At 35.8% G+C, this 15,095-nt stretch overlaps 1 protein-coding gene across 1 annotated transcript in view; it reads left to right on the top strand.

Annotated features, from left to right (window-relative positions):
- Positions 1 to 15,095, top strand: part of LOC134527334 (protein espinas-like) — a 1,109,625-nt gene that overhangs the window by 104,229 nt on the left and 990,301 nt on the right. The window lies entirely within an intron of this gene.

Below are 15,095 nucleotides of genomic sequence, written 5' to 3' on the forward strand. Positions count from 1 at the left end.
CTATATATATCGTATTTTATGTAATATTAAATTCAATACTTTTATTCAATACTCATCTTTGGAATCTTCCTCATCAAGTTTATTTATTTTATTTTGTAAAAAGATCCTTTGACAATTATTAATGCTCAGGTGTTTACTTTTAATCGTAATGTTTTTAGAGCTTCTAAGTATACTTTCTTTTATTTGCTGGTGAAGTTTTCTTGTAACGCGCATAAAGCAGCGAGCCTAATAGAAGTGAGTTCACGTCGTTTAGCCTAAAGTCATTTAGCCTAAAATGTTCTTTAGGCAAAATTACTTTAGGCAAAACGACTTTAGGCGAAATGACTTTAGGCAAAATGACTTTTAGGCAAAACTACTTTAGGCAAAACGACTTTAGGCAAACAAATTGTAGGCCAAATGACTTTAGGCAAAACGACTTTAGGCAAAAAGAATTTTAGGCATTACGATTTTTGGCAAAACGACTTTAAGGGAACTTAAGCAGGCGATTATAATTTTAGGCAAAACGACTTTAGGCACAACGACTTTAGGCAAAACGACTTTAGGCAAAACGACTTTAGGCAGAACGAATTTAGGCAAAATGACTGTAAGGTTTGATCACTGCCTGAGAATGTGGAGTGGTGCTATGCGAGTTTAGGCAAAACGACTTTAGGCAAAACGACTTTAGGCAAAACGACATTCGGATACGTAAATTCAATCTCTAAAATATTCAGAATAATACTTCGTTCACATTTGGCGCATAGATGGCGTGACGAGTAGTATATATCGTAACAACATGTTTAGCACAAGTAAAGGATCATTTAGTTCAGTTTAACCATAACAGGTAGCGCTACAAGTCATATTTAAAACAATGAGTATGCTGGTTTAATTTCCGGTCACAAGGCTGCGTATAAGTACAAAGGAAAGCAATTTTATGAATATGCGTGAAATGTAATTGATTATATTATAATGTTTATAAGTAATAATTGTTTATAATACTAGTTCAGTTTAATATATTAGATTCGCAGAACTAATTTTATTTTAAGACATGTGAGCTTTGTTTGAAGGTATACATATTATTTTAATTTTCATATACAGCCATGATTTCGCTAAAGCATATGATGCATATTTATTTATATTTATATAGAATGTGCTAGTATAAACTGCTATCGCAACAGAGATTCGGCAATCCATGGAAATTGCAGACAGCATCGTACAAAATAGCACGACTCTATAACCAAACAAACACCATTTTTATTAATAATAAAATTTTATAGTATAATGTTTTCCTGGATATGAATTAATTGAGTAGAAATTAACGGAAGTTAATTTTAAACCCTGTTATAAACATAAATTCATTAATTTTCATAATTGAGTACTTCTTGCACTTAAACTTTTATGTAAACATCTGTATAGGTACACGCACTGAAACCTTGGACTACATTGTTCTTGTTTTAGAAAATTTCACTGTTATAAACCCGAACGGCAAGAAATTTGTGGTTTATGTGTTTTCCTAACATAGTTAAATAAATTTTGCACTTGAAGAATAAAAAAAAGAATTTCTATATAAGGTATCTGTGCCGAATATGGCCCGGTTCTCAATATGGCCCAATAGTCGCCATTTTGTAGGTAATGCAGGGATCGATGTGGGAACGCCACACACTAGTCTCGGGTATGCATATACACCATCCATAGATGTTATAGTCGCACAAATGTTCGGCTGCGGATGCAATCAGCTGTGATGTTTGTTCGTGTTTATTAAATACTGCTAGTATAATACTGTTGCGGTAAGTATATAATTATATTCAATAGGAAATGAAAGTTGTAATGAATTGTAATATTGTATCGCATAGCTGTGTTACTCTATTTTCACATAATATTTCTGTTATTTAGCAATATTTACATGTCAGGAATGTGTCATTGTAAATCGAAGTATAAGTGTATGTACGCAATATGGCCCGGGCGGGCCATATTGAGAACAATCCACAGAATGTTCGTAAATTAGGAAACAATTGAAGTAAAATGCAAATTATGACTGTATGGTTGCGATATGTTTCAGATGGTGCCAGTAACCACGACAAAAAGCAGGAGAGGCAAATGGGAAGGAGAGAATCTCCGGAAATCCCTGACTGCAATTCAGCAAGGTGGAATGTCAGTTAGGAAAGCAGCTACTGAATACAAAATTCCCCGGAGGACACTGAGAAGATATGTGCAATCCAATGAACAGGTAAAGTGTACATTAGGTCGTAAGGCAACCCTAACAAAGGACCAAGAACAGGACTTGTGTGCACGGATAGGACGATTGGCAGCAGTGGGTTACCCAATGACATCGAAAGTGATCTGTCTCTGTGTGTACAAATATTGTTGTACGAATGCAATCCAGCACCAATTTTCAGATATCCAGACCTCAGCTGGGAGAAAGTGGTTACGTGTATTTCTTGCTCGGAATCCACAAATATCCACGAGAAAGGCACAGAACCTCAATCCTGCTCGAGCATTTTGAGAAGCTGCATAACGAGTTAGCTCAACTCAACATATCAAACCGGCCAGAACATATCTATAATATGGATGAGAAAGGCTGTCGTCTAAGTGTACACAAACCACCTTATGTTTTAGCTACCAAAGGTGTAAAACGAGTTCATATTGTTGCAAATGAACATGGTGAAAGTGTAATAGTGGTTGCTTGCGGAAATGCAACAGGCACAACTATTCCGCCCATGATTTTGTACAAAGGGCAGCGGATGAAACCAGAGTTTGTCGACAATCTGCCACCATCAGCAGTATGTCAAATGACACCAAAAGGCTCGATGACGACAAAATCATTTGTGAACTGGCTTCACCATTTTGCCAATCATAAAACTCCAGGTCCTTGTTTATTAACCTTTGATGGTGCAAAATGTCACCTTGACTATGAAATTGTCGAGGTAACATCACAGCACAATGTCACACTGTATTGCCTCCCATCTAACAACACACACGAACTGCAACCATTCGACAAAGCAGTATTCAGAGCCTTCGAATAATATTGGGACGATTAAGTTATTAAATATTGGAGCAATTATGGTGATCGTAGCATCACCAAACAAAGATTTGGAGTTCTCTTTTCTCCTGTGTGGGACAAGGCGACAAACCCAGCTAATGTGAAAGCAGGTTTCCGTGCCACCGGTATATACCCCTACAATCCAGATTCAATTCCATATGCAGCCTTTTCTCCAAGCTCCGTGACTGATTTTCCGATTGAAGAGCTGCAACCACAAATGGAGGAAAGACCATCAAAGTGTATCACTTGTGTGCCTGACACAGCAGAACCGAGTACGTCTAGTCGTACGTGCACAGCGATCACTTCCAAGTCTCTCAGTGCTCCACAAACTACAGTGATGGAAGAACCCGTAGGTGCCACATCTGTCGCAATTCTCAGTGATGAGGAGGATGATGTCATAATTCATAGAATTCTTGCCCAGGACTCAAGTGATGATGATAGACACGAGGAGCCGCAACAGAATGTCAATAATTCTTTTCATGAGCTACTCCCAACACCTAAAAGGAAGACAACTCGCCACATCAATAGAAAACTGGCCATCAACAGCAAGGCGGTAGTTTTAAGAAAAGAGCTATTCCCTGCACTTCGTGCAGATCCCATTCCTGGAACATCATCACAGTCGGCATCTGTGAGGTCATCTGGCTCCAAGAAGACCAGCAAAAATAGTGCTATGCCAAAAAGAAAACCCATATCCCATACTGCTGTTCGAGGCAAGACTAAACGGATAGCCACAGCGAAGAATGTTGGCGATCAACACAAACATGAGTCATGGTTTTGCGGTGTTTGTCAGGATGATCGTGTTCTTGATATGCGAAAGTGCATCAGGTGTGAAAAATACGTTCACGAAGAGTGTGTCGGGCTGACGAAACAAGACAGAGAGTCATTCCTGTGCCCTAACTGTGACACTTGAAATTGCATTCATTGGCATAAATTTTTCGTTTGTATTGTATGTCAATAATACTTATTACAATGTACAAGTAATAATGATAATAAAAAATATGGTATATTATGCTTGTTTCAGACTATTTCAACTTTCGTTTGACAAATTTGAATGTGGGCCATATTAGGAGCACCATGTTATTAATATGTCCCATTTGCACATATTTTTTCAGAATTTTTATTCGTTCCATTGAGGTGGTATAAAACTGCATATATTTTTTTTTGTTGCGCAAACATCTATTTTACACCATCCATGTGTTGTTTTAGTACTTTTATTACTGCTATGGGCATAACTGATTTTTTAACCTTAAGTGGGCCATATTCGGTACAGGTACCTTATATAAGTATATATTTGCAGGCCGGTTGGCCTCATTATTTTACTTTGCAATACCACATGGGATTTATCGTGATGTAAAATAACCCCGAAGTATCTTACAATCTAAAAGCTGATCGTTTTACTAATTACATTTATTCTGTTAGGATTAATAAATCTAATGTGAAATGAACCATAATAGGATTGTTACTACGATCATACTGCATGCCATAATTTAAATATGTTACGAGACTGAGATAAGTGAATTATATGTGTGTTCTGTTAAGGTATATAGTATGTTTGTGGTGTAGTCAACTTATTTATGTATACCGTGATTTTTTTCTGAAACAGTTTGAGCTTACTTTATATTCAATTCTATAAGCACATACCAACAGTGTCTATCTAGCCAATGGTTGCTATCGGTCACGAAAATTTAATTTTTTCTCTGGCCCAATCAGAAATCGGTAAATTTTGCACCGAACTTTCGTGATTCGCTTTTAGACTTTTTACACGGTCAAAATCGTAATTCCATCAATCATGAATAAGAAATGTATTTTTTCGCGAAATATAACAGCCTTTGTTAATTTCATTTTACTATAGTGCTTAGAAATACATATTCTGAAAATAATATTTTTTTAAATGATATTATACACTGGATTTTTTATGGTATGTGTTTTGTTTTTTGATAAATTTTTATATTCCTAATTGTACATGCCTAGTTGAAAATGTCATTATTTTCTATTCGTACGTAGCCTACTAGAAACCTTTTCGTAAAAATCTGGTAGGCTTAATACGCATTTAAAAATACATGTTTTATAAGTTCATTAAACTATAGGATTCTTCATGGTTCTATCTTGCCTTATATAAAATACTACCGATGATTAAAATTACTTGTATATTGAATGTATATTACATATTTTACAATTGATATACCTGAGGCCAGCTATATGGCTCATTTCTGTGAATATGAGTAATTAACTAATAATAACAGCATATAACTAGGTACGCGAAATATCATATACTAGCTGCAATACCCGGCGTTGCCCGGGCTGAACACAGGGTGATGGGGACCTTTTTCGAAATTAGATGTAGTTAGTAATTGTATTCTTAATTTGAAAGTCAAGTGTGAAAATTAATTTACATCACTTTCAGATCCCGACAGACGTTGTTCCGCCAGTTTATAGTTATTTACCTGGTCTGTATGTAATTTAGACTTTATAAAGCAATTTTTAAAAAAACTGAAAAATAAGAGATTACTAATATTGAAAATATTCCATTATCTAGCTAATGCTCGTCCTGCATTGCAATGCCGCATTCAGTTTTGTTTTGTAATATGTTTGAAGTAGTTCCACATATACAAATCATCTATCCATCTCTCTATATAATATATTTATCTCGATATACATCTATATACATCTATGTATCTCTCTATCTCTATTTATCTCTTTATATCTACATATCTACTTCCCACTATCTCTATATCTTCAATACATAAGTCTCTATATAGCTATATACATCTATAGGTATATCTCTTTATCTAACTCATTTCCTTCGATATACATCGCTTTATCTCAACTTATCTCTCCGTCTCTATCTCACTCTATATATATATCACTCTATCTCTGTCTCTCTTTTATATTTAAATAAATTGTGTCATGCGTGCGCACTTATACAACAAAAACAGACGAAGTGCCGCTATATAAAATGAAATAAACACATTTTTTGACACGATTCGTGCTCCAACTATTGAAAAATAGTTATACCGTCTCAGTAACCTTCATGGGCATGCGCATAACAAATCACCAAAATTTCATCGCAATCGGTTGAATGGTATAGGAACGTATAGGGAACACAAACAAACGAAAATTAAAGACATGACAAACGCATCAAACGATGGTGAGTTTAAAATTCAAGGCAACTCTATCTATTGACGAAGTTAAGAACAAAACTGTTATTAGCGCCTTTATTTTGCTAGCCACTGCGAGCTCCACTAATCGGATTGGTCTCAACAAGGAGAAAAATATTAATATGCCAGACCTTACTATGTGTATGATCGTGTGTCAGACATAGAGAAATGACACTCACTCACTATTTCTATGTCTATGACCTATGATTTTTTCTGTTATAAAATGAAATTATCACTTTTCACTCCCTTAGGGATGGAATTTCATATTAATCTGGGGTCTATGAGTTAATCCAGGTTATAAGCTAGCTGTAGGCCAAATTTAATTCAAATCCATTCAGTCGTTTTTACGTGAAAGAGTAACAAACATCCATGCATCCATACTTACTAACTTTCGCGTTTATAATATTAGTAGGATTAATTTTAGGGCAATCTATACTCTCAACGCATGTACAATCATGTTGAGTTTGCAAATGTAGTGGCGTATCTCAGTTCTTTCGCACGCTGTGTAGACATATGAACAAATGCCAAATACCGCAACAGACAATTAGATAAAATCACATTTTGAGTGATTGTGTAAAAACGGAAATGCAGTTGAGCAAGAACAGCTTAAAACTTGCAGAGCATTCATTGAACATAGTAAGGTAAAGTCTAGCCGACCTGTAATTGAACTTGCAAAGTTTCCAGTCTCCACCCATTACATAACTGGTGTATCTGTAAGCACAAATTTTCCATGTCTATATATTGCTAAAGTGAATAGCATGAATGTCATCACCATAGTACAGAGAGGAATGGACGAGGTAGGAAATGGGATTAAAGTTCTTGGTAATTGAGATTGCCGAAGAGCTACTGTGGTTATAGTGGAGGCAGACGAGCAAAATTCCACATTATTTGGTGCTATATTTAAGCTCATTTAATTTATTTACACTTTTTATGATTTTACTGATCTTTTTATCTACCCAGGCGCTTAGGACAGCCGCTGGCCTAAAAGGAGTGTCGAAAAAGCGGTGGAAAAAAAGTAGGGGGCAGAAGTACACGGGCATATGTTATGCTACCTCTAAACTTGGCAGGCTAACTCGAATTCCAACACGAATGCGAACAAAGACGAATTTTTTCAGATGCCAATGAACCATGCATCCACACTTGACCTGCAAACGCGATTCCCAATGCCGAAGTGAACTAGATGAATCAGTCACGAACGAACTGAAAGTGTCTGCTATAAAGAGTATTGATGTAGTTATGGTACACTGCGGGCAGCTATAGTTTACTCTGTGTTGTTTACCAAGAATATATATACACCAACATAACTTCGATGCTTGTTCTTGGGTTACTGCTAGCAGACCAAGTGTAGAAGCACACATTACGGGCGTTGGCCCAACGTCCTTTGACTTGTTAAAAAAAAAAAAAAAAAAAAAAAAAAAAAAGACACCGAGGCGAGCGCCCACGAACTAACACGAACACAAGCCATCACATGCCAACCACCCCTCCACACTTGGCATTCACGAACGTTCGCGAACGTTCGGGCTAAGTGTAGAGGGGGCATTATTCTTATGAGACAACGGAAACAACTTGAACCCTTGTATCCTAAAAAAATCAAACGGAAGAAATTAATTTTGCGCAATGGTCTGGGCGAATAATTTATTATTTTAAACCAAAAGAATATCGCGGAAAATAGCCGCTGCTCTGAAATTTCAGTCAGATAAATGCAGTATTGGAATTTTAGCCTATTTTTAATAAGGCCCTGCTACAATTGCCATGTCTCTTGGTCTCTTTGTCTCATCCTCTCACGAAAATATGCTGCCACAACTGTATGTCCCGAGTTGTCCAATTGTAAACATTTCAAATACCAACACCAAGAGTGCAGTAGTTTTGAGTGACATTTTAATATTTCCTTCTTCATTTGTCTGATGTGTTGTGGCCATTTGCAAAAGTTGGAGGCCACAAATCACTTTTAAAAAAAATTATAATACTAGTAGATCTTTTAGAGGCCACAAAATCACTTTAAAAATATTGATGATGTGAATATTGCCAAGCTTATTATGTTTGAAAGGTAGCTCGGTAAACTGACATTTCAATAGTAAAGTAATTACGTGACCTATTTCCAATTTCGGTACATAATGGTCAAATCACAAAATTCACTTTGTTTTTATTGTTTGTATACTACTATTTTTCCCCCGCGGTTTGTGATCCTCTGTAGACATTTTACGTTTTTTTCTTAATTTTAAATAATTTATGTTTGTTTACATTTTTTGCATGTTTTCAAACTTACTTTTCTTGCATGGGAAAACTCAATAAGGGACAACATTATAAAAGATTGCCAACTGCTTGATCACGAAGGGACAAGAAATATGACGTCACAGGGTTTTGTGGACCAATAGGTGAGTTGTGTCCAACGGACTTGGCATTGGACAAGTCAATTGTAGCAGGGCCTTTACGGTACCCAGATACATTAACCCGCACTGTGACATCGAGTCATTCTGAAAACCACGAGTCTGTTTAAATAAATATATTTTGTTTTTAAAACACGAACCACTAGGACCAACCACGAGGACGAAATTCAGGTGACGATTCCTCTTTAAAAAGTAGGTAAACATAAAATTCACAACTATTAGCCCACGTTAATGCCAAATATATTCAATCAAATCTTGAAAATGGAATTGAAGCACAAGTTTATTGGTAGTAACGCCGACATTGGAAGATATATCTCAAAGTTTCCGGATAATGCATCATGGAACGAGGAAATGCAAAACACGATAACTTCGGGGGCGTTATAAATCAACTTTAATAAAACCGAGGGGATTAGTAATCTACCGCTTACGGTTAAACAAAAGCTCGCCTTTTTTTATACATGGCACAATCTGCAATAACCTAATACAATATGTGAGCAAAGCGAAAAATTTCTCGAAAACTCTGGCGTGTGAGTTAACATCCAGATAAGTGTCCTATTTGGCTATTTTAATTTGGCACCGAGTCACGAAACTCTAAATTAGCGACCTTTACAAATCAGATAGCTGTCCTTTACTGGCGTTGGCATTTTATTGTACTGATGTTAATATCCGTATAGGGAACGTATTCCGGTTAGCCATATTTCAGAATTTTTAAAGGCGTTAGTTTCTCCATTACTGAAATCCGGATAGGTAGCTATATCTCGATTGACTAACTTGTGTGGTCCAATGGGAAAAATCCAGATACCTGTCCAAAGTAAGTGTTTGGCTCCAAAATATGGTTATTAGAAACATTTTTAGTAATACGTATTTGTTTATTCAGCGTTAAGGTTGCTGCATATATAATATCGCAGGAACCATTACACAAATTTTAACCTACTTAATTTCTTGGGCCCTATACGCCATACTCTAATCAAATTTAGTTTTCAAATAATTATATAATAAAGAAAAGATAACTTTATGAGAAAAAGAAGATAATGCACTTTTTTTTCTTTCAAAATTGAGTTATTTTAAATTATGTGGCTAATATCAAATCTCCTGAAATGTTTGACACATTTTAACAACCAGTCCACTGTGCTATAACGAAATTGTTATTTACGTAAATGTATTATTTCACTAGATTCTAAGATACTTAAACATATAATATAAAACTTTTACTTCATATCATGAGAACTCCACAGCCTACTTGTGAAAAATTTGGTATTCAAGTAATGCAACAAAATACAACACTATATGATTTCATAATATGAGGCAATTATATTAAACTTTTCGGCCAACTAAAATGTTTCGTTTATTTATCTACGTTAAACCACCTTTAATTGTAACACCAATGTATTATTTTCGTCTTATTTTGTAATCATTCATCTCAAAAATTAAGACTTTGCCATAATCTATAAATAGAGACCCGGAAATTTGGTGGATTCGTCTGGACTCAGGGTAAAATTCAAAGTCATAGGTGTGCGCAACCCACGTTTGTTTTCCAATTGGTTGATTTCTTAGCGAGGACAATTTTGTCCTTGTCAATTGGCCCTGCCTGATTCGCTTACTTCACTCCTGGCTGGGCATAGTTGGCTCACGGTCGTAGAGGGGCGTGTCCAAGTAACTGCGGTCCAATCGTGAACAATGTGCGAGAGTGTGAAGGTTTACATGATAACTTGCGACTAAACGAATGCACGAAATTTCCGTATCATTATCTATAAATATAAGCGAAATACCACTGACTCATCACGAGATCTCCGAAACTGTATTTCCGATTGACTTGAAATTTGACACGTTTATTCCTTTCCGGATCAGGATCGTAACGTCCGTTTATGTAAGTAGCATGTATTGGTTCCTCCAGGGACAGGATGCAGGTAGTGGAATGTGATTGTCGGTCCGCCATCATGGATTGTGACTTCACGGCGGCCATCTTGGATGAGTGTAACGGGACACAGCGTAACGGGACAAGTAGGACATTGACCTTTGACCCTCAAAACTAGTCAAAATTGGGCAAAATTTGCCCCAAATTCCTCAAAAATCGCCAAAAATTCCATTTTTGTGGCAAATAATTCCGCCAAAAAATCTCAAAAATTTTGATGAATTGAAAATTCCCGTTTTCGAGGGAAAAATTTCCCGTTTCGAGGGAAAATTTCCCGTTTTATTCCTTAACAATACCAGCAGCTAGAAATGTCCATATGTAGGCTTAAGCATCCATGTCTACAGCCTACGATAAGCCTCTGACGTCATCATGGATTATGACGTCACCGTTGCAATTTCCGTTACGACCGCCATCTTTAAAATCTTTATTTATTATCCGATTTTAATGAAAAAAAAATTAAAAATTATAAAAAAATTTATGTAATGAAATTTTAATAAAAAATATTAAAAAAAACATAAATTTAAGAAACGGAGTTCGGAGTCCTCGGTTCGAAACCGGTAAGGGCAAAAAAAAATAAAAAATGGCGACCGATCCTTCCCCCGTGGTGGGTGCTGGCAGACTGACCCCCGCCACTTATGTCAAAGTATATATCGTCACCTAGTATGACGACATGTCCGCCATCTTGAAAAGCCGTAATTTTTATGTTAGAATATCGGTAAAAAAATAAAAAATCATCAAAAAACTTAATCTATCAAATTAAATAATAAAAATCTTTAAAACCACCGTTGCACTTTTCGTTACGGCCACCATCTTGAAAATCCACCATTTTAATGCTAGAAATTCTGGAAAAAATCCAAAATTCATAAAAAAAATCACTCAGTAAAGTAATGATTGATTCGAAATTTGGTTTGATCCCTGGGTGATACAAAACAACTTTAATTTAAAAAAATACCACTAAAGTGGCAGGTTTGAGAAAATAAAAACACCGCAAGTTCTTTTAAAAAACTTTTATTACATTAATTCTACACAACTACAAGTACAAAAAAATACACAGACAAATTACCAAAGTTTCGTGGATCTCTCGATTCAAACAGTCTTCTTATTATACGGACTAAGTCCTTTACATGACTTGAAATGTCTATTCAGTTTATCAGGTCGACATATTGGTACACCACAATTTTCACACAAAGACGAATTATCGACTTCACTAAAAGGACAGTGATATATTTCGTATCGTTGTGCACTTTGAATATTTTCTACTGTTTTGTTACAAAATATACAGCTTGATTCCGATGAATGTACAGCCAGTCTATCACAATTCCTGAAGTGCCGTTTTAATCTTCCATAGAGTATAAACTTGCTTAAACATCTGTTGCACTGAAATTTAATGCGTTCAGAGTTATTACTACAATTGTGTATTACATAATCCCATAATTTCAAGTTTTTGATCTTCTCGCAGTACGTACAGTTGGGCGATGGAACACCGTTGGATGCTCCTTCCTTTATCAATGTCATTGGAACTGTTGACAACCATTGTAACACTGCTGACATGTTAACTTCTGAAGCCTTTGAGGTCTGCTCTGCAGAAGATGTTGCATGCGTCGAAATATCCCGCTGTGCTGAGAGAGCAGGTGTAGCTGTAGACGTCGTTGTCATCGTGCTCTGCACTGATGATGGTAGACCTTCGATCCAGGTTGGTGTAGATAGTGGTAATGATGCCATCGAGTTCTCAAGAATAGCTAAATACTGGTCTATTATACAAGTCTAACTATCCGATCCGTTCATCACCGCAGCCAGAGACGGACTTAAGTCCATATCACCAGGGTCTCACTTATATATTCTCATTAGCTTGTTCAACACATGAGTCAAAACAATAACCATGTTCATTATTCTTGCATTTAAATAACTCGGAGCATTTTATATAATGACGATGTAAGCTGTCGAGACGTGAAATTAGTTTACCGCACTTATTGCACTGAAATTGTATGGGAGTGCGTCGTTTGCCCTACAGGCGTTTGCCCTAAACGCATTTTTGAAGCATATTCTCGCATTCCTCATTCCAAACAGGCGTTTGCCCTAAAAGCGTTTGCCCTAAAGGCGTTTGTCCTAAAGTCGTTTGCCCTACAGGCGTTTGCCCTACAGGCGTTTGCCCTACAGTTGTTTGCCCTAAAGGTGTTTGCACAAAATGTTTGATAACCACATTCGGACCAAGCTCCGGCATTTGCCCTAAAGGCGTTTGCCCTAAAAGAAGTTTTTCGACAGTCGTTTGCCCTACAGGCGTTTGCCCTAAAAGATTGCGAATTTTTAATAAATCTGAAAATGAATGCTTGCCGGCGTTTGCCCTACAGTCGTTTGCCCTAAAGGCATTTGCCCTAAAGTCGTTTGCCCTACAGGCGTTTGCCCTACAAACCTTTTCGAAGATATATGTCCTTACGTGTGTCGCCCCTGTTGACAAATGTTGGAACCATTCTCCAAATGAGTACAAAGTACAGAATTCACAAATTAGATGGCAGCACATACGGTTTGCTTTCCCAACGTTGAAGTCTAAGAATGCAGCTGGTAATTCAACCTTACAACAGATGGTGCGCCAATCTCAGTGACTGGATTGTATTTTTTAAATAATTTTTTAACAGAGAATTTGATTATGTAATATTTTCCATGGTGGGAAGGGGGGGGGGGTTAACTAGCGAACGAATTAACTTAATTTAATATTGCTGCTATATATAAAAACAAGCGTTAGCAAAAGGAGCTTACAAAATTTTATTATCCTTGCCTGCTGGAATTTTCACTTAAAGTCGTCCTAAAAACGATGACCCTAAAATAATTCAAGGCAGAGGATAATACATATGCATTTATAAAAACATTTTCACTGTTTAAAAGGTACTGTTAAAATATCCTCCCAGACCTTCAAGCCTATTTTCAATTTTTATATAACATGTGCCCAACTGAATCTGTCGTTTTATTATGTTTGTAGAATGCGGTGAAAATACTTCCATCGAGAGTGTGCATATTTCGCTAATTCGCCCAGACCATCTATAGCTTAACCCCTAATAAGTTTTATGGTGTACGATAACAACAGTTTTCGTTCAGATTTTGTTTATTTATTATTGTCTATTTAATTGTTAAATTTTAATATTTTATTGTTGTAATGTCATAATTATATAATATTGTTGAATAAGTGTCAAAAATCTACAGCCACGAACAATAGGAACTCTGATTTCTAATTTCATTAACAATAGACATCACAGCATTTACAGCACTTCATTTGAATTCTATCATGAACTGAATTTGTTTGAAATTGTTTTATGATATTTTGGTATTTAATTGTTATTTATTAATAATTCATTATATTTTTCTCACTTACCTGTATCTTGCTGCGTACATATGTACGAAGGCCTCCTGTTATGTTTTTACCACAGCCAATCAGTAATCTGATTTTTAAAGCTAACAATGAGATTTTTGTACAACAGGCAGAAATTAGAGAATAGAAAAAAAGAAATGTCTGAGGCATCCTGCGTAAGGCTTAGCCCGATGCCGATGTGATAATAAATAATAGTGCATCCAATTCTACACGATGCCGGGGCGTGCAGTGAATAAATGTGGCAGGAAATATATTGTTGGTAACTAGTTATTGCCATAATTAGAAGGACGCTTAAGCCATCGACATTTTATCTACGATCATCTTCCTAAGTCCACACAAATATTTAATAACTTTGTTGGAGATTTTGTTTACAACACGAGCTGTGCGACGTGTCAGAATAATTGTAATTACGTCTATAATAGCACTGGCTAATTAACATTTGTTTTGATTGCATAATTTAGCTGGAATAATATACCAGTGGTCTGCGTGTCTAGGGCTCATGCTCCCACTGAACTATCTAGCCGCGATAAATATTTTAAGAGTTCACTTGAGATACAACGGCATAAACTAAAACATTTAACATTTAAATCTGAGTAAATCATTTCCGGACTATTTTTCATTGAATACAATTAACGAACTGTTGAATAATCCATTCCATCATAAATACAGACGTTTGATACAGTTAAACATCACCAGGTCTGCCTTAATAACACCCAAATTAAATCCATATTATTTTTTTTATTATCTTATCCTCCTCAGTACCAATTTATCAGAAAAATATTTTTGTACTCTGAGAAAATGTACAATATACTGTACATGCTATAATTATTATAATAATAAGAATATTTAAGGTTTCTTTGCTGGAACCTCTTCCAAAATTACTAGTTAGTCATAAAACCACTATCTGACAATTTATTTTTTACAAGTGCTTTCTTGGCATTAAAGCGTACCAGATTGGAATGTACAGTATAGTGTACATTCCCACTGAGGAGGTTAACTTCTGTCAATACCAACCTAACTGCATTTATTAGTGTGTTTTTTTGTGTATATTTAATGTTATTACAGTGTAAGGGTATATGTATGTGTCATTTCAGTGTTCATGTTATATTAAATGTGTTTTGTGTCTTGTGCCCCAAAACTTTAATATTTAATTATTACAACTTCACATATTTACCTGATACATTTCCCCCAACATTTATATACTACATTCTATGATCATTTATACTCAGTTTTATTTTGTTTATGTTAAATTTATATCAGT

Source organism: Bacillus rossius, chromosome 1 (assembly GCF_032445375.1).
Source record: "Bacillus rossius redtenbacheri isolate Brsri chromosome 1, Brsri_v3, whole genome shotgun sequence".
Classification (NCBI taxonomy): Eukaryota; Metazoa; Arthropoda; class Insecta; order Phasmatodea; family Bacillidae; genus Bacillus; species Bacillus rossius.